Source organism: Lissotriton helveticus, chromosome 9 (assembly GCF_964261635.1).
Source record: "Lissotriton helveticus chromosome 9, aLisHel1.1, whole genome shotgun sequence".
Classification (NCBI taxonomy): domain Eukaryota; kingdom Metazoa; phylum Chordata; class Amphibia; order Caudata; family Salamandridae; genus Lissotriton; species Lissotriton helveticus.
In genome coordinates, this window is record NC_136070.1 from 331148152 (window position 1) to 331169905 (window position 21754).

Sequence of the window (21754 nt, forward strand, 5' to 3'; positions counted from 1 at the left end):
GCCGCTGTGCGGTAAACAAACGAACAGGGCGGGGCCGTGACGAACCCCAGCCGTCATCCGCACACGAGCACCGCGGAGGGTGACGGCTGGGGTTCGTCACCAGCATGCAAGGGGTTAAATAGCATACTCATATTGACATTGTTAACAAATAGATCAATTTGGTCGTACTCCGGGTTCTGAGTCAATTGTCCAAATCGGCTGTCTTCTGGAATGGGGGCTGGTGTTCGATGAAACCTGGGTTCACGATTTACCGGTGGTTCGATGACTATGCATATTTGTATTGCTGAAGGCCTTAGACTGCTGGGCTGGAAATATAATCCCTATCTTAGGCTCCCTCAGGCCAGACCTTCCTCTCTAGGGCCCACCTCCCTCTTTCCATTAGGAGAACCACAGCGATGGTAAAATAGTTTCACTCCCAAAAATGCTTAATCCTCTACAAAAATAAGTCCATCATAAACCTTGCATTATTTATTGGTAAGATTCTCTCTGTGCTTAGCTGTTTTCTACGGGACGGAAGTCTCCTGAGACAGTAAGCGTAAGTCTCCTGAGACAGTAAGCTTAAGTCTCCTGAGACAGCAGGAGTAACTAAGACTATTCCTGGGATACCAACCCTTCCTAACTTCCAACCTATTTCCCTAAAGAATTCATTGGTGGCCATCAAGAGCCGTACATCAGGGTCTCCATTTGACCCATGCCCTCCCTTGATTCTTGCCAAAGCAGGTCAAGTCATTAACCCTATTGCAAATAGAGTGCTGAATACCTCATTGTCATCTGGCACGGTCCCAGTGCAATGGAATAGTGCTAAAATGTTGTTGCTGCTTACAAAACCTACAGCGGATCCCAAGGTTCCAGCAAATTACAGACCCATTTCCCTTCTCCTTGCTTTTTCAAAAGGGTTGGAAACATGTTAATCCATAACTTTCACAATATCTGGATTGGAATAATCTTTTGCACCTAAGTCAGTCAGGTTTCAGACTTCATTTTAGCACTGAGAAGGCCCTGTTAGAGGTCCCTGAGCATATAAAGTGCTCTCTAGACAATAGGGGAAGGTCGTCCTGATCATGTTGGACTTATCGGCGGCCTTCAATACTGTCCCCCATCAGAGACTTCTTCCAAGCTATTGGGATCAATGGCCTAGCCCTAAAGTGGCTCTTTTTTCTTTTTAGATGAAAGAAGCCATGTGGTCTGGATGCCCCCATTTTCTTCCAACACTCATGAGTTAACGGTTGGAGTGCCTCAGGGCTCAGCATTCAGCCCCACTTTGTTCAATATATATCTCACACCCTTAGCTTTGTTAGCTGAGAAATTAGGGGCTAAGGTAATCGCTTATGCTTGCAATACCCAGCTTCTCTTCTCCAGTGGTAATAGAGAAGATCTCAATGGTGAAGTCATCAACAATTGCTTCTGTAAGGGGTTTACTGGTTGTATATCCACCAATTAAAATGCATTCCGGATAAAACAGAGATCGTGTTTTTTGGCCCAACATCACCAGATTTATGGAGGACCGTCTGCCAAAGGATGCCCACCTCTCTGGCCCTCAACAAAGTACTGTAAGGAACTTTGGAATCAAAGTCGGCAGTGCCCTTTCCTGTCAACCAGAAATCCAGGTACTCGTTGGTTCCTGCTTTGAGCTGTTACCCCCAAAAAATTCCTTCCCTTACTGTTGGACAATACTAAGAGAACGGTAATTCAAACACTTATAACTTCCAGATTGGACTACGGGAACACATTATACTTGGGTTTCCCAGAGTACCTTCTTGGTAGACTTCAGGTGGTGCAGAATTCGGCTGCCCGTATTCCACTTAATCTTCCCCCGAGAACACACATGTCCTCACATCTGAAAGCTCTTCATTGGCTTCCTATCAAAAAAATAATTCTCTTTAAATCCTTAATCCTAGTTCACATAGCTCTGCACGGTTCTGGAGCCGGTTATCTGAGAGAGAGGATTCATGACTATGTCCCTTCCAGAAACGTACGTTCCACCTCCGAGCGACTTCATAGAGTTCCTAAAATTCATTAGGCCAGAATTGGCGGCAGGTCCTTTTCTTAGCTACGGACCACCATGGAACTGTACACTTTTAAGAAAAAACTAAAAACGTGGCTCTTTCAACAAGGTTAACAGGATGATCATTGCTGTGTAGGTAGCCTGATTTCAGCACCGGGACACTATTTTGAGTAGCTGTGCGCTGTATAAATCTTGTTATCATATCATATCATCCATGAATAAATGCTGTAAATCGCAATATAATTCTGGACTTGGTATGATGGCCATATGAATGTACTATTCAGTGTCACACCTCCTTGTAATTAATAAGTGCACATTTGGCAGATATTGAAACACTACTGCAAAACCAACCCCCAGTAACAAAACCAACCCCCACCACAGGGAAACCGCCTATCCCCCCCGCCCTACCTTCCGGCCTCCCGGGAAACGCCCGATGCCCGCTACGGCCAGTCTGGCCTTGCTGAACTTACTCCACGTGAAGAAAACTACAACAACCAATTCAGGTGATAAAATTATATCCCAAATTTACAGGCTCCTAGTAATTAATACATCATTTTTTGCACTTTTTCTTTTTTGCTCATTTTACAATCAATTTGGCAGACAACTGTTGATGCGTGTAAATGTAAATTGATACTTGTATAGCGCACTACTCACCCGCAAGGGTCTCAAGGCGCTTGTACGAATACCGCTGTGGAACCCATCCTGGCTTTCCCTGTGAGGTGTCCACTCCTGGGCACCCCAAGGTGGAGGCCAGGCATCCTTAGCGTTGTGGGGGCCGTTGTGGAGATTGAGCAAGCTATTGCCCAGAGTTGCAGAGTGGGACTCCATGATTGGAATAGGCACCGAGGCGAGAATTATCAGGTCCGTGGAATTTTGAGCCCAAGACCCGCCGAGGCGGGGAATTGAACCCTGGTCCCGGGCTAGACCTCTGCATCAGGGTCTGCCGCTCTAACCATTGAGCCACACTTTGTTAAATGTACACCAGTTTTTGTTCCTCTGAAAGATGTTAGGTTCACCAATCGTATGTATCTTTGCTTTTTTAAATCTGGTTCTGTCTGCTTCTTAATATGTTTTTTTAAGTGCGTTTTGCTGACCTATAATGGTGTACTTTATATTCTAATATATTTCTTAAATATTTAAGTTGTATTGCTGTGCTTTTATGATTAGTTTTTTATGAATCGTCTAAAGATTAAAAGATTGTCTGTCTGCCGGTGTGTCTAATACACCAGACATTTTACCAGCTCTAAATGTGGCGAGGCCTTAGCTGAGGAAGGCTGGTGAGATGCTTCTGTCAGTAAAGGAGGTTGCCATCCTGTGTCACTGTTTAGCACCCATAAAGCCTGTTGAAGGAGGCTCCACCCCCTGAATTCAGGGCGTAGAGGGAAGCAAGTCTAAACTATGGGGTAACTGTACACTCGGAAATGGAGAAAAGGAAAAAAGTGTAAAGTTACTGCAAAGTGTAGCTACTGCAAAGTAGAAGGTTTACATGTGAGTACATTTACACATATACATTTTATGTTTGTGAATACGGTCCCATGTGTTCAATCTGGTTCTATCATTTTAAAATTATTTTTATCTAGTTTGTCAGTACAACTTCTGGCCTTTGAGCAAAATAAAGACTACAACTCCCAGAATGCACTGATTTGTTAAACAAAAGGCTATGCACCCTATTTACATGTGTAGATTTACCCAGGTATAAATAAACTTTTACACCTTTACTACTTTTCGCTATTCACCAGGGACACCAGGAGGAGGAGTGTCTCCAACTAAGCTCAGGATATTCCAAGAGTTTTATCTCTGACCCTCTTCAATTAGCCTCAGGACCTCCTTGAGTACTGATGAAATGACATATTGTGGGAGAAGGGCAAAATGATGGGGCTCCCATGAAGAATGGATTCTCAACAACCTCCTATCTTATACTGACGATACCTAAAGCATGGTATCTATCTTTAGTAACACTGAGGAAGAGGCCTCTCAATTCATCAACTGTATGAGAGTGATAGTCAACTGGATGAGCAGCAACTGTCTCAAAGTGAACTCCGAAAAGATGGAGGTCCTCCTTTTTGGAAGGGACACTTCTTCTGGAATAACGCATGGTGGCCACAGACCCTCGGTGCTCTCCCAATGCCAGTATCGAAAGTGAGGAATTTAGGTATCATCCTTGATTCCAAACTGACTTTCATAGATCAGACCAAATAACCGTCGACTTTGTGCTTCTTCATCTTAAAAACATTGAAGAAGATCTTCTGTTTATTCCCTGTGGCCTGCAGAAAACAGTTACAAACACCCTGTTTCTATCGAGGCTGGGCTACTGCAACGCATTTTACATCGGGGCTCAGCAAGGTATTTTGAAAAAACTACAGAGATTTCAGCACGCAGCAGTCCACCTCCTTTTTTTCTTTTTGTCAAATCTGTTTATTAGCATTTTAGATTTTCATAGTACAGTACGAGCTTCAACCATTTCATCATAGCTATCTGGGCATGTCAATTAAACATTCATATACATCATATCATTACAAATCAGAGCCACGCTCAGCAGTCCACCTCCTTAGTAACATCAGTAAGCATGAACCCGTCTCAAAAGCTTTGGAGGAGCTACCCTGGCTCCCCAACAAAAAGAGAGTAGGTTTTAAAGCGCCCTGACCAGGACACAAAGCCCTTAATCATACAGGCCTGACTCTCTCAAGAAAAAAAACACCTGGTAACACCCTAATAGATATCTTCGATCAGCACTTGTGAAAAAAGCATTGGTCCCTAAAATATCCAAAACTTCCTGGAGAGGCAGAAGTTTTGTTCACACTACCTCCCAGCTCTGGAATCAAATGCTGTTGCATTTGAGAAGTCAATGAAATCTGCTGATATTTAAAAAGCATCTCACAACTTGGTTATTTGGTCTTTCTCTCTAGATTTTAATCGTGGGTCATCTCAGCTTTTAGGCAGATGCAAAGCGCCAAGACGCCCAACGGCCATACGTCACACTTTACCAAATTTAAATCAAATAAATGTAATAAGTGGCCTCTGAGTCGCTTGTATTTCACAGAGATTTATTGGCCTTCGGCTGAATGGGGCCGCCCTGAGGGTATGGGCTCCCACTGCACTGCAGGAGCTTTCTTTACGTCCCTGGGCTAAAACGTTCCTTAGCGGCTGTTTTTGTCCTGGGCAGGCACTTTGAGGAGGAGATGCAAATTTAAACATGCCAACAAGGATGGAGTAGCAAGTGTGGGCAGGTGCAAGGAAACCACATGAGAAGGAGGAGGGAGAGGAGAGGCGAGGCAGGCAGATTCCCTTTTATGGAGTGCTAGACCCAAATGAAGAAGAAACAAGCAACGAAGAGGGAGGTGGCGGAAGCCCAGGGCATACTGACTACACCCCTAGGTGAGTGTCATTTGTATGCACACTAATGAGTGGGGAAGTGTCACTGTGTCTGTGCCAAATGGCTTTGAGGATGAGGGGGAACATCAAGAAGGTTATGAGCTGTGGAGTGGATGGAGGCAAGAATAGAGGCCAGATCAGCCAATTCAGCAGCTGCTACAGGGAGAGCAGGAGGCAGATAGGCGAAAATGACAAGCCGAAAGGTTGGAATTGCTCCCGGAAAAAGAAACTGTAACGATGCACAATGAAATAGAACAACTGGTGTTCAAGTAAAGAGCTTTGATTACTTTGGGTCGAGTTTCCGCTACATAAAACTCCCAAAAAATAAACATACATAAATAAATGGCAGAAATGTATTTACAATACAACACAAAGCAAGGACCAGGCGGCATGGATAGTGAGTGCACACGGGGAAACTAACAGAAACGCGCTGGCTCAGGCGAGACCTAAAAAGAGTGACAAGGTGTAATATGCAGCTGGTGTTGCACTTAATGACCCGTGACGGAGGAAAGACAGATGGCGGCTGCGCGTGTGCACGATGCCTAACCGCAAGCTTGAGGCCAGCAAAAGCCTGTGATAGCAATTTCAAAACACAAACACTAAATGTCTCGCAGAGCAGCGCATGCGCTGGCTCAGGCGAGACCTAAAAAGAGTGACAAGGTGTAATATGCAACTGTTGTTGCATTTAGGAGATCACTATAACAAATATATTACTAAAGCATGGTGTGGTAGCACACTGCCATTTACAGGCAGCACATTTGTCATTAAAATGACCACTACAATTGCACAGACATACAGTTTAATTAATAAACTATATAGAGTGCAAACGTTAATGTGTAGAAATTGGGTGTCAGTGAATATTTATCATTTGTACATCACCAAGTAGAGTGTCTTGATTTGTTTTGATCCTATCAAAATCATTATTTCATCACAGCTCAGAATTACAAAAAAAGCCCCATTTGCGTTTTCTTATCTGTATAATTATTCTGAAATGAAGTTAATCTACAGGTATTTACATTTTGTTATGTGTTAGAAAACAGCCTTTCCATTAACACCAGCACGACTGTCACACAGTTCACTTTACAAAATCCTCTCACTTTGCAGTCAAAGAAAAGTAAACACCAATCGCCATGTTAAATAAATAAGCAACAATTTGTCAGAAGATTAGCCTGATATTTGGCCTCTGACTTTAAACCATAGCAAATGTGACAAGATATAAATACAATTTAAAATCATCTTTAACGCTCACCTCGGACACTCCAGCATTTGTTATTTTGGGGATGCTGCAGAACCCCTGAACCCCTACTTCCAGCATCTATGGGTGCAGGCCCAGGCGGCAACAGGACCTGCACTTCAGACAACATAGGCTGCAGTTCCACTAAGAGAAGCCGACCCTCAATATCTGCCTCCTTTTGGCAGGTGGTGTCTACATCTTCCACCCCTACTGGTGGCTCTACAGCCGCCGGACGGAGCCTTTTGGAGACTGACCTTGTTTGTATATGGAAGGCTCACACTCCCTGCCTGTGTGTGCTTTCTCTTCTTGCTGGTGTTGGATAGCTGTCATGCTCGCCTTGCAGTCAACAATCTTCTTCTATGCCCCTGATCCAGTTCTGATGATGTTTGGCGAGCCCAGGTCACTGAATGGGAAGGCAAATAAAATGTAATTCATATGTTCAATACTGCATATCACATCAACGTATGTCCCTAAATACAAGAAATGACATTGTGCATTCTCTATCAAACTTTTATCAAGCCAATGTTTACTTATTAAATTATTCAAACTTTTAAATTGTAATAAGTGTTAATATCAAAACATTCCTATGAATGAAGTATTCAAAGATTGTTCTCTGTTGCATAATCTTGTCATTATACACTTTAATTATGCTTTGCAACATCTTCAACACATTGCTTTGAATGTATTTTTACAAGTAAAAAATATATTTCTAAAGCCTTATGTATTATTTTCGATTTCGGTACAAATATTTTGTAAAATATGTTTTCACAAACTATAAAATCTGAAAATCATTTCCATTATGTCATGATAAGATTAGCGAGTCCAACCATAAGTACAACAGTATTTGTAAATGCTCACTCCTTTCATAACACTCAGGTTAAATACAACATTTAATGTTAGAACAAAGCTCAGACTGCACACAGGACTGGATGCCACTATCAAAACTCATGTTCTCTTAAGTAATTATACAAATAATACCCTTACCTCCTGTCTATTGCTCACACTCTTCCAACTAGTCACGGGGGCCAGTCAGGCTTCTCCTAGGACCCCCATGGACAGTGGTGTCATGCAGGGTGTGCTAAGATTGTAGCTTGGGAGGAAACACCCATAAGCTCCCGGGTCTTAAAATGGATCCAGCAGCAAAGATAATTCCAATGCTTCCAGCATTCCTTCCCCCGCTGGGAGTATATACCCAATGCAAGCAGTGAGTGCCAATGTTCTTCGGAATGCATGCCCACTCTGCATTGCTCAGCTATGTCTTTGGATCCCCATAAAAACTGAGGATAACTTTGGAGGACCTCCTCACAAATTATCTCTGATTCTTCCTCAGCGAATAGGGTCCCCGATCATCTTGTCCCTGAGCCATGTTGAGGGGTTGGATTTCTAAAGGTGCAGAAAGATGATACTGCTGTGGCGAGCTCATGATGACCACAAATAGCTGACTTTCTCTGTGTAATTTACTGTTTTTTGTGGTTCGCGGAGATCTCTACCCTGACTTATGAGCTTTCTACCGTGTGAGGGCTGGAGATCTCTGCATGCAAGACGGAGACTCCACAGGCAGGAAGAATCCTATTGGAGCTGAGGGGAAACTTCCACATGAAAAAGGGAGACCCATTCATGCAGAAAAACCCAACAAAATGTAGAGATCCTCATAAATAGAACAGAGATTGTTTGAGTATGTAATTTATGTGTCAAGAGTATGTTTTTGAGTATGTGTGTTCTAAAGCATGTGTACTATATGAGAGTGTGCACTTAAGTGTTGTTAATGAAAAGTGAATGTTATAGAAAATTAAGTGACAAGTTATTTTTAATCAGACAATATCATGTTTGTTAATTACATTATTTAAATTAAATAGAGTTGTTTTATGATTGTATATATAGACAGTGTGGTAATCCAACTTTCATAATTTACAATAGACCTCCTAATCAAATAAAATCAGCGATCAAACTAGCAGCTCAAGCAAAAAAGGAGTTAACTATTTGGTCCGACACTTGTATAACCTAACGTCTATTTTGTGCCCAATTCCAGATACCTGGATGTGGGAGTAGATTAGGGTTAAGGTCTATAAGTAAGACCTCTTGCATGGCGATGTTGTACAATATACTATAGGCTACTACAATCTTTCAAACACCTTCCTGTGCGTACACAAGCAACCCCCATACAGTAAAGATATCTGAATTACAACTTAAGTATCTGTAAAGTGCGTTTAATATTGGCTTATGTTCATGTGTGTGTCATATTGTACCTCTATTGAGGTAGTGTAGTTGGACAACTGTAGGTTCTGAGGTAGTGTGGTTCGGCAACTGTAGGTTCTGAGGAGATGAGGAGAGAGTATATCTGGCATCACCTGCAACATAGATGTGACATTTCTTAAAAGGGGGCTCTATCCTAAATGTAGTATATGGCTACATACATGCAGTGAGTGTGAGTGTCAAGGTAGTGTGTGTGTTGTGTTGTAGTGATTATCAAGTGACTATCAAGTATGCTTGAGATGCCACGCCTCCAAATGAACATGTAGTACCAGTGTGAGATGTTACTTAACAATAAGCCACATTTCACCAAAATTCCCAGAAACCAAGTGACGCTCAAGAGGTTACTGACAGAAGACATAGCTGTTGTGTGTGCTTTCAGAAAAGGCAGAATACACATCAGTGAAGCAGCCCCTTGCATCGCAAACAGTGTATATGTTGATGGAGTGCCAGAAGTGTCTATTGTGGAAAAAGTACAAGGTAAAGTCGTCTACAAGGGATTTGTTTGATCACTATCATTCACATCATTTGTTAAGAACTTAATCAGTGAGATTGTCAAACATGAACTTTCTCGCAGGTGTCTACACAACAACAATTATGAATCTCTAAGAGCAAAAGTAACACACGGAAGAACTTATTTTTATAACAGAACGACCACTCATCAGGAAAAGTGTTTAATTGAATGGGGTTAGCAATCCCAACACATGGCTGTATATATGATTATGAAATATGTTCTGAAGATTTTTTTTTTTTTTTAAAACCTTTATTATCACTTCACATAAATACAAGCATGGGCCTACAACCATCCCGGCCGGCCGCTAGTCAATGCGGAAGTTCAGCAAAGCAATATAGAAAGATACAGCAGCCAGTAATTCGGGGTCAGGTAAGTATCCAGGATATAACTCGTATTTGAGCGTACAGCGTGATAATCAGGATTCAAGATGGTTCATTTTACAGTGAAGAAAAATGAAACAGAAAAAATATCAGAATAATTGCCATACGGTCATACATGGTCCTACAATAGCAACATGAAACACAAATCCGCGAAGAGTGCGAATACACTTAAAGACATGGGGGCAAGGCATACGAGTCAGGATAAATGTAAACAACACATACATGTCATGTCGAACAGCACCCCAGCCCTTAAAAACAAAACAGACTTTAGGAAACATGAAAGACGACGATACCGAGAAAAAGAAAGACAAAGGGCCATAGAGACAAAGAAAGAACAAATAAACAATCCCCTTCCCCCTACCCCCCACCCTGCACCCCTGCAGAAGGCTACGGCCAACCCCCCCCCAGCAGCGTGCCTATCGCCCTAAATGAGAGACCCGAAAGATAGAGTAATAGAAAAAGAAAAAAGAAGGTAAAAATATGGAGAAGGGCCATCGATCAAACTACCCGCCCCCCCATCCCCCCCCACCCATCGCGCACAATAAAATATCGGAAAAGCAAGGTCAGAATAGCCACAGTAAGCAATAATTATCAATTCAATCAATAACATCCCCGTTGAGCGTCCCACTAATCACCGTCAGCCAACAACGTGTTCCACTATGTCCTAGACGGTCTCACCCCTGGCCTTCCCTATCAATAGTACCCACATACGGACACCCATCAGTCGGCATACAAAGCAGTGTGGTGGGTCCAACCGATCCGGGCGGACCGGGCAGCGCCAATACTCCATGGGACTGTAGCCCCAAAAACCCAGCCGAAGACGTATGGCGGAAATCCGTCTGTGTCAGTATCGATACCGGAAACATCCCCCAGTCCGAACACAGTTTCACCAGCCAGGAAGAGAAGGTCACACAATCCGGTACTCGTTGAGACGCCGCCGGGGCAGCCCAAACCATGGATCGATGTTGTTTCTTCAGCCGCCGTACAGATAAGGGCCCCGACGAGTCACTCACATATACAACAGAGCAGTCCAAAGCGGTATCACAGACCGGGTCTATTGGCGTCTCCACGAACGTAGGCGCAGCTGGAACAATCATCACTGACGCAGAGGCGAGCACATCGGCGCTTCCTTGTGATTCAACCATGCCCATGTGGAGCGGCGGGACAACAATGGCGGCCATCCTCCTTCCCAGATCCCGGGCGTCCCGGATCAGGGTCATATACAGAGTTGTTAACGCAGCCAACACATCTCTGGACGTGGGCTCTTTCTCGTGTCGCCAGACCCCAGGACTCTCTCGCACAACGGCTTCTCTGTCCTGATGAGGTGTGCGTACGAGGGCGCCATCCGCCATCTTAGCTGATCCGGCCTCGTCCTTCTCCACCTCACCTCGGGACCGGGCCTCACACCAGGGAGGAACAGGATTCACAACGGGGATCTCAAAAGTCAAGGCAGGTTTCTCAGCGGAGAGTCACCGAAAGGCTAAAAACTCCACCTCTCCCTGGGGCCCGCACGCTGACTCCGGGAAAAGTGGGTAATGTGCCCGGATACAACACCGGAATGGGGGGCCAAGTATCATGCACTCCCCTCGACCCAGCTGTATCGCACTCCCCACATGGTTCTCCGCTAGTTGGGCTGGGTCAACACTGTCGCCATCGGCCACCAGGTCTTCAGTTCCCTCCGGCCGACTCCTCACCATCACCAGAGGCCGCTGTTGTTGCAGTCGCGGCCGGCCACTCTCTGCACTCGAGACCCCGGTCCCAGCTCCGCGAAGGCCGCAAAACATTCGGGGACATTTCAATGGGTCTGCAGCAAGCAGAAGCCTCAGGAGCAAACGGTAAGTGAAAGTTATCCTTCGCCTACATAAATATGCCGTTACAGCTCAGGATAAGTGCCAGGATGTATGCGCGGGGTGAGAAGGCTCACGGAGCCGAGCGTTTATGCCGCCATCTCGGTCGCCATCCTGGCTCCTCCCCCCTGTTCTGAAGAATTTTTGACTGCTAAATGTTCAGCATTTTGATGTATGGATCAATAATTTGGTCGTATTGTATCCACACAGGGGGCACTCTTTCATTGCAATTAAACACTTTTCCTGATGATGGTCTTAGAGACTACAGCTACAAAGACCGAAACGTCGACCTTCACACCATCTCCTATGAAATTTATTTCTTGAAGAGCTACAATGATCCTTGCTGTTTAGTGCTCTCACCTTATTAACTAGGAGTGGTCGTTCTGTTATGAATTGGTCTGTTGAATTGATTTATACATTCTTTCATGACATTTTGCATTTGACTTAAGACTTTTATATATCCCCTTTTATGAATTTATAATTCAGCAATTAAATACAGAATATATATATTTTCTATAAAAATAAGTTCTTCCGTGTGTTACTTTTGCTCTTAGAGATTCATATTTGGTGTTGTGTAGACACCTGCGAGAAAGTTCATGTTTGACAATCTCACTGATTAAGTTCTTAACAAATGATGTGAATGATAGTGATCAAACAAATCCCTTGTAGACGACTTTGCCTTGTACTGAACATTGCCCAAGCCTACAAGGGTTGATTGGGTTACCCTTTTCATATGCATTGTTGTGGAAAAAGGCGTGCTGTGTGAGACGGTGGCTGAAGTTCCATATGGGCGAAGTCAATAGCACCTACCACATGAGGGAATTAGCCACATAAATAAAATTCCCTTTTCACCCTTTGCTTTTCCGACAGTGATTGTGGCATGGCGATAAACTGATGCACTCCTCTGTTGATGCATATCGGTACCTGACGCAAGTATCAAGACTGCCTTGCCTCTGAGAAGCCTAGCTTTCAGACCTGCCCTCTGGAATGATCCAGAGGCCGTGAAATGGAGTGCAGCTAGTTTGACATAGGCAGAGATGGCCTTGGAGAGGGCTGTAGGTAAATCAAGCTCCTGCTCCCAGTCTGCAACCAGGTCAGGGATCACTTTGGGTGAGAAGTGATATCTGACAATGACTGCTTTGCTCAACGTCCTCCCAGAAAGGCTGGGCCTTTGTTTGTAAACCCTCTCTCCTCTTCAGTTAATTATTCCTCACAATGAGGGGCAAATCAAGAAACACATTCACCGAGATGGTGATGGCAGAAAAAGTTATTTGGTGTTTGATGTTATTTATTAAAGGATCCTTCTGGGAGTGATTGGCTTGGGCTGAAATGTGTTTCACCTGTACCTGTGTGGTGGAGCTCAATCACTCTTTGCATTATTATGTTTGCAGAAATTGTTGTAAGTCTTGTTATAAATTTCAAGAAGATGTGCTCCAAAGAAAAAAGTGATTTTCAGGACAAAAAAAAGCTTTGTTATAAATTTCAACATGTTTAGATTTAAAGAAACAAAAATATTGGATCTTTCAAAATACAACAATGCCCATTTATTTTCCAATATAAGTCAATAGTGTTTTTGGTTGTTCCAGTATTTTCTGTGGGAGAGTGTTGCAGTATCAGTGGTTGACCATATGCGGTGTGGACTTACTCCAAGCTAAGATGAAGTACATTTACTTTTTAGGGCCTTTTTGGCTGTAGTAACTTTAGCAGTAAAGATTGTGAATAGCAATGGAGTTACTCTTTTGTGGGTGGATGTTAGCCTCCCTACCTCTCCCTTAACCCCTCCTTATTCCTCCTAATCATCACCTCTCATTTACTAGTAAGTGTTTCCCATCTTCCAGCCACTCACCTGTTGCTCCCACCTTTACTACACAAACGTGTGTGTACCGGTGCAGAGACCTCCACAACTGAGGCTGAGACCTCTGCATAGAAAAGATAGGAGAGGTGGAAGTAGGTAGATCCATGCATATGATTGTGATTAGTATTTTACAGTCTTTGGGACCAGATGTACGACCATAGCATTTTGCAACTCGCAAATTGCGACAAATTGCGAGTCACAATTTGTGAGTCGCAAAATTCTATGTACAACAGTGTCTGAGACACTGTGCAATTTCCAATGAGATTGCAAATTGCATACCTCATGAATATTAATGAGGCTGACACAATTTGCGACCCCATTGGCAATGGCTAGCACTTCCAGGGATGGTGGCCTGCTGGGATCAGTAGACCACCATGTCTGGGACTGCTTTGTCAATAAAGCAGTTTAAAAAAAAATGCAGCCCATTTTCCTTAAAGGAAAACGGGATCCATTTAAAAAATAAAAATGAAACTTTTCAGTTTAATTTTTTAAGGGCAGGCAGTGGTCCCTGGGGACCCCTTCCCATTTGCGAGTGCATTACCACCCTTCTGAAGAGGGTGGTAAACTATGACTGTTTTGCGACCGCAATCGCGGTCGCAAAACATTCATAAATGGGTTCTGGACTCGCTATTAAGAAGGGACGCCCTTGGCATACCCCTTCCTAATAGCGAGTCGCTAATCCTACTTTGCGAGTCGCTAATTGATTAGGGACTCGTAAAATAGGGTTGGTACATTGGCCACACATTTTTTGCGGTTGCAAACGGGCCTAAAACCCCTTTGCGACTGCAAAAAGCAGTCGTACATCTGGCCCTAAGAGAAGTACCACTAAACATACTACAAAGTGTCGTTTGTGAATAAGAACCTATGAATGTAAACATGGTGCTTGGAATATGTGGCGTAGTGTGGCAACCCTGGAAGAGGTGTTGCCAGAGCTGTTTGCTGGTGTACTGGAAGTGCTGGTCATAACTAAGGCAGACATCTTGCAGAGATATCTGTAAGAGAAAGCAATGTAATGAGGGAAGATGCTGGAGATTGCACTGAATTGCGGTACAGAATCTCCGTAAAGAACCAAGTACTGAAATATAAGGAGTGCTTTGTTGGTCAGGAATTATGAGAATTTATAGGGTATTGCATGAGTTGCAGTACTGGGACAACATACAGCAGATAACACTGCCATCTGGTAAGGAAGTTCACTGGACTGCTATAGGGGACTTGAGTAGTTGAAACAAAGGGTAAGCTGTAGCATGTAAAATATCAGAATGTAGGGTTGTTGCTAGAGTGTGAGGCTGTTGAATCTCAGAAATGAGATACATTGCTAGAACGTGGATGCAAGTACCGGAATGTTATTGGTATGCTGAATATAAGGCACTGCCAGATCTGAATGGGGTCCTTTGCTTGAAAACTAAGGGTCCTACCTATTAAAGGTGGATGGAGGATCATATATATCTATGCACTATGAGGCTGCCCTGGGAACATTAGGTTATATAGTCGAGGTTAGGAGGATGCGCTGTGCATATACCGCTGTACGCGAGCACACCCGGCTGCACTGGGCACACATGGTTATATCTGGGCACGATGGTGCTTATGCCTGTGTCTTAGAAGTTCTTATTGGGTTTTTGAGGAGGTTCAGATTGTATTGGGATTATGAGGTCACATTTGGGCACGTCGACTTGATCAGTCATATGATGACTGTAGATGAATGTTTAGTGGCTCTGACGCCAGTCAAGGATTGAGTGCCCCTGGAATATTGTGATATCTGCCAGGGATGTCACGATAGCACACTGGTGACTATATGGTTGGTTCCACCAAACAGTATTTTATATTTTATAAATCTTATGCACATTTTCCCCTCAGTGATGTCACTTCCTGTGATATCGGCACGGTGGGAGGCATCCGGCATTACTTTCTTTACTGACATTAGAGTCATGAGTAGTGCACGATCACAGCGATGTCACATGGATTGAAGGGCGCTGATGTATCTGAGCTACCACAGACATTTTGGTGTACTAAATTCACATCCTAAATGCAGAGAAAAAGCAAAAACACAGTGTCAGGAGAAACAGGAAGTGGTGGAAAATTAATCTGTGACCCTCAAAAAGCCACCAAGAAAGATTCTTATATACGTAAAACTCCAATCGGCTCTTCTCTGAAATAAAATTACCTTTCAACCCAGGATTATTAGCGTTATTGATCACGCGCGGGTGAAAGGCCGCACTGACCTTGACAGTGTTCGACCTTTCACCTAGAGCGTGCACGCAGCCCGGGCGGACGTCCACACTGGGCTATCTGATCTCTGCGCGTGGATCCGCCGGTCTCGCGCGAGCAGGGGGCACGAGGGTCAACACAACACGTGTCACCGTGACCTTTACCGCGGTGCGACAATGGCAAGCGTTTCTAAGGAAAGGGGGTCTAGGGCGCTGTTTTGTAGCTCGAGCCCTAAATCCCCCGCCCCCCACCCCCCCGTAAGAGAAACGCGTTAAATGCGTGTAATTTCAGCCGGTTCTGCGGCGAAGGTTTGTACCTTCGAGCCCGCATGCATATTTAAGAGCCATTCGTTATCTCTACTCAGGAAATCTGATCAAGCAAAGTCATGGATTTCTGTGAAGCAGGGAACCCTTTGGGTTAAAAATGAAACAAAGACAAGTAATGGTGGAAAAGGCATCCATTCACAAATATGTATGAATAAACACACTCAACGCCGAGAATGGTGTATATTCGCGCTTGGATGCATTTACATTTGGTGTTTGCTAACAGATGGTTTGATCACATATGTCGGCTCCCTCTCAAGGCTATCATCAATAACATCGAGGTTACGTAGTCAGACGTTTCCCTCCTTATCACAGTGGTGGCACTCAACAGTATGGAAAAGAAAGCCTTTCCAGAGATGATGGCAGGCTTGCGTTTGAGTGGCTACTTAGGAGGTGGCCTGGCCAGAGGGGTAGAATGGGTGGCATGGGCCCTAGTGCAAGCAACAACAAAAAATGCACCTCGCTGCTAATTGTGCAGGAAAATACCATAATTATCAGGGCTTAGTGAACCTTTCAGGCCTTTGGGCCCCAGTGCAACTCCACCTGCTGCACCATTGACACCTTCGTCCCTGAACTTGGCTGCTACAAATAACTGTATACAGCTGTATAAATGCCACTCTGCAATACAACAAAATTAAAGAATCACAATTGTATTATACCTCTTTTCCTAAAGTAAATATATATAAAAAATATATATATTTCATCTTGAAATCCAGCATTGCTTCTGGTCAATAATGTAACATTAAGGAACACAGGGCCAGATGTACAAAGACATTTTGCGATCACAAACCCTTTGACTGCGAAATGGCCTTTTGGTACATATGAAACCCATTTTGGGAGTCTGAAAAGTATTTCCAACTTGCAAAATGGGTTTACTGGCCCACACTGAATCGCAGTTAGGAAGGGGCGTGAAAGGTGCATTTCTAATTGCAAATATTACATGTATCAAGAAAAAGTCCCATTAATAAGTCAGAAGGACCATCCTCAGGATTAACCTGTTAACACAGAATAAGGGCCTGAATATGACCACGGCAGCCCATGAAGGGGGTGCGGGCACTGCCGCACCAGCCGTCGACCACCATATTAGAAGCTGGGCGGTCGGACCGCCTTGGAACCACCACAAGCGCCAGGGATCAGAGATCCCTGGCTGTGTTGCGGCGGTCTTGAGGCTCCAATCTGCTTGGCGGTGCCGCGGTGGCACCGCCAAGCATATTACAAATTTCCTCTACCCGGTGAGTACCTGCCATAAAAACTGTGGTGGAGAGGAAACAAAGGGGGCCCTACAGGCCCCCCTGTTGGCTCAGGGCCATGGGGTGCCTGCCGGGGACACATGTTGTGCTCTACTGTGTGCATGCAGCCACGTTCCTGCAGGGCATGGCCTGCAGAGTCCATGCCATGCAGGAACTGCCTTTGATGCTCCCACTGCAGGGCCATTTTTCAGAGGCACCGCAGTGGGACAGCAAAAGAAATGCGTGCCAGACATGAGAAAACTCGTAATTTGCCAGGCGGTGCTCACACGGCTTTGGCAGTGTGGAAGCGGGGCAGTGGCATGACAGCCCCACTTCCACACCACCAAAGTTGTAATCGGGTCCTCAGCCTTATCCCTCTATTGAAGAGAACAAATGAACAACAACTCAGTTCTGGCAATCTGAGCAGACGATGGCGATATTAATCAAGGAGAGGACCGCTGTTTAACCTGCTGCGTGCTTCTGTCGGCCAACGGCCGTCGCGAGCACTACCGCCGTAGTGCTGCGTACGTCCGTTGGCCGACGCAACCCCGCCCGCACAATCGAACATCTGCACGCAGCAGATTTTGCGACGCGCTTAAGTGGTTAAAATCTAATCTTACTGATATCAAACATGGTAATACTCTGACAACAACCAAAAGCCAGATTAGAAAAGGCAAACACACTTGTTTTGTTGGATAGGAGTTGACATCCAAAGCATAAATAATACCAGCAAGCAAGACATGATCACCAAAAGGTGCAGGTACAGAAGTACTGCAGCCTATGATCATATGTTGAATAATAGAGCGCGTCAGGGATAGGAGTTATTTTTTGTATATGTATTTACCCCAACTCTTGTGGGTCTACTGGGTAACCCCTTGTTGTAGGAGAGCTGTATAGTGCATTCCTAAAAGCCTGCAAACCCCATGGACTATCATCAATAGAAAGAAGATTTTTACCTGTTACAAGTTTTATTTCCTTCAGCAACTCACCTATATGTCTACAGGTACTCCCGTTTCCTCTATGGCCCCTAAACCACTGAAACACCACTTGGCTTTTCCAGACCCTGTCACCTACTGATACAAATTGGAGTATTCATTCCAATATAGTGTTGTGCAGAGCAAATCCCTGTACAACATTACACGTTTGGTTGTTCCTCTGTATCCACAAAGTGTAATCTTTGACAGTGGAGGTCCAGGTAGCACACATATGGTATTTTGCCACACCAGTAACAAAGGAGAAGAATGGCAACAAGAGACTTCCTTGGTTGTTTTCTAGCAGACACTCTATGAACTGTAAGATCTTAAAGAGGGTGTTTGACAGTTCTAAGCTCTACAGATGAGTTTTACAATCCTCATTGGTCGGATTATGGGTGGCAAACCGTGGTGAGTCTTTGTGCCACACAGCCTTTGTCCACCAAGGACAGAACAAAATCAGAACCTGCTAAAATATCTATACGAAATCCTGAAAAACTATAGGCACATATTGTTTACCTAGAAAATGTTCAGTGAAGGGCGCCCACTTTTTTATCTTCAGTGAGTAAACGAAAATATTCAGAATTCTGCCACGATCTAAAGGCAGTGCCACTTTTAGTGTCCTTTCTCAGGCCTTTTGATACCTTTTTCACATATATATTCAAAATAAAACGATGAAGAGCAAGTAACGGGAATCGATTACAAAAAACTGTGCAAGAAAGAAGAGGGGCAGGGGGTTTATATAGGGTGAACGTTCAAAAAGGATGCATAAGTGGTTAGACAATTGGATGCTTTATTTACATTTTCGTGCTTTCTTGGCAGGTTTGTTTTAGTTCTTTAATGTTCCAAGAAATAATTGTCTACCTGCTTTTCTACCTACTTTAAGCCTGATCTGTCGTTTACTTTCTTTGCCACTGCTTCCATATTGTAAAAGCTCTCTTTCTTAATGTTTGATGCTGGTACTGGACATCCTGCTTTGATACATCTGGTACTAGGTCTTATAGGAACAGCACTGTGGCCTCTTCTTCAAACGAGACTCTCTCGACAGAACTTGGTAGACCCTTCATTGTAAAGGGGCAGAGCATACAGTATAGCTCAAATGGACTTGGCTTTATTTAATGTTGTGCAATTTATATGTGAGCCGTTTGATGTTGTTCTCATGTTTTATTCTAGTATCAGGGCAGACAAAATATGATATGTTAGTTACAGAGAAATAGATGATAAGATGAAGCCTGGCCCAAATCATTGGCTAGAGGACATTTGAAAAATTCAATGTGTACCGTACATCCTGTCCCTTAGAGGGCGAATAATTTCAAATGTCCCTAAAATTATGTATTACAATATATTATGATTACATTTGAGGTGATGTGAAGCAGCATGACCCCGTGTCTGCCTTCTTAATAGAGCATGTAAAACCAAAAAACAGTTTTTTGTTTACATGCAATCTTGGGAAGGAAGATTCAGGAGTCAACCCACCTTCAGCTCAAACTGCGAAAAGATTGAGAGTCGCCAAATCATGAATCAATGCCAAATTAGTGTGACGTGCCGACAAGGCAGAACATCCGATTATAACATTTTGCAGGCACCACTGAAGACAGTTAGCCCACAGACTTGTACTTTGCATGTAAAAAGGTTGGATGATTTTCAGATCTGGTGCACATGTACTACCATACCAAGATATCCTTGTCAGTAGATACCATCCGCAGATGAACATGGCAGACGCCCATCACCCTGTAAGAGGAGCCCCCAGGGTAAATAATTAAATAAGACTGAAAGATAGGAAGAAGAGTGCAATGGTTTCTTTATTTAAAAAAAAACTTCTTTCCAATTTATTTGTTGACCAATGAATAAAGCATACAGTTAAGCAGCCAGAGAAGTGAGCTCCAGTGTTAATTCATTGGCAGTTACTCACCCTACAATGAATGCATCTAAACAAAAGAGCACCAATGAGTGTGTTTCGCGAAGGGCGATAAGCAAGCCGCGCAGCGGTCTCTCAATCAGCCACCATGTGCTGTATGCTGTCAGAAATAACAGGTTCGACCGCCAGCTGATGAAGAGCTTGACACTGGAAAGCACGTTCACCATACAAGCTACACGCAACATGATCAAGTAGAGGATAAATAGGGTTCAATGTGAAGTGCTCCATGCGACTGCATATTGCCAGCCGTTGCCCTTCCTCTGAAATCACATTGCCAAGCCTATAATCAAGGAATCAAGCAAATTAAATGGTTTATACTTATCATGTACTGAAAATTCATCAGCTATTTCCGAACGCAAGCAAAATTAATAGGCACTAAAATTGCTGTTTGCCAACAAATTATTGAGTCAACTCACAAAAAAACATGAAAAAACCTAATTAAAAAACAATAAACCCAGTAATTGTGGTGAAGTCGAGCTCATGGTTGTTTTTGCCAATGCCGCATCACCATGGTTAATGTATTCTTCCCTGACCAAAAAAATGAGGCAATGGAAGGAGATATATAGTCCTCCAAAGAGGTTGCCAAGCAACAAGCAAGCTTTCAGCTTGTAAGCCATGTCTCCAAGCAGTAAGGCCGCCACGCAGTAAGATCTTCCATCACTTGCAACTAAGTTGATTTTGATGGATTAATATAGGATGAAAATCTGCTCTGCTCCTCTCTTTCCCAAACGCTGGGATCATTAGGAAGCTGGTCAGGGACAGGTGTGGCGAGGGACCATTCCGGAAGAATAATCTCATTATTGATCGCATTGCATCAAAAGCAATCTTTGGAATACCGAAGGCACTCTAAGCATTTTATTATATAAAAATGAATAACAGGAAGATTTGTCTGCCTCATTTTATGGTGGTAGGAAGCTGGAAACGCATATAAAGCTATTCTTCTTCTGCACTATCCGCTTCAGTGATTTTATTTTAAAACACTGCTCCCCTGATTACGTTTACTGGTATTTATTTATTTATAGAGTTTTGTATAGCGCAAACATGACCGGAAGGCATCAGAGCGCTTCACAGAGTTAGCACAGTAGCAATTATACAAACGACATCAGAGCAGACAACAGTACCTAGTAATAGTATAAAAAGAAGAATACGATAGCAGGATATGTGAACGATAAAGCAGCAATCACATGAGTTACATGAAAAGCAAGTAGCAGTGCATAGTAACAAAATAAAAAGAGGCATAAGATATACAGTAGGGTATGTGCTCGGTATAATAGCAATTACATAAGTTAACTAAAGAGGTATAGACAGTAGGATAAGCAAACAATATAGTTCTGAGGTAGTTGTGGAGGGAGTTGCAGAGGAAGGGAGAGTGGAATCACAGTTTTTTTCCCCAAGGTAGTGGTACTCAAGTTTAGAAGGAGGACACGGGGAAGAAGCACCAGGCCAATCAGATCGCTTAGGGGGAGCGTTTAGGTATTTATTGAATATATGAGGTTTAAATGTATTCTTAAATGAGGGAATGAGTGATAGTTTCATAGGTTCTGAGACAAGTTCCAAATTCTGGGAACATTCCCAGTGAAGGGACAGGTGTGAATTTTTTGGGGGGGATTTGGGCGGAATCAGGAGCAAACTGTTAGAGCTTTGAAGATGC

The 21754-nt window shown here is 43.7% G+C and overlaps 1 protein-coding gene across 6 annotated transcripts in view; it reads right to left on the minus strand.

Annotated features, from left to right (window-relative positions):
- The window catches only part of FOXN3 (forkhead box N3), an 884367-nt gene that overhangs the window by 515570 nt on the left and 347043 nt on the right, over positions 1-21754 (minus strand). For 5 of the 6 annotated variants that reach the window (XM_078660028.1, XM_078660029.1, XM_078660036.1 and 2 more), the window contains one exon: positions 6866-7014. The gene's annotated coding sequence lies outside the window, so the exon portion shown is untranslated. Of the gene's footprint in view, positions 1-6626; positions 6812-6865; positions 7015-21754 lie in introns of those variants that run through there. The other variant, XM_078660034.1, reaches the window with a different exon arrangement.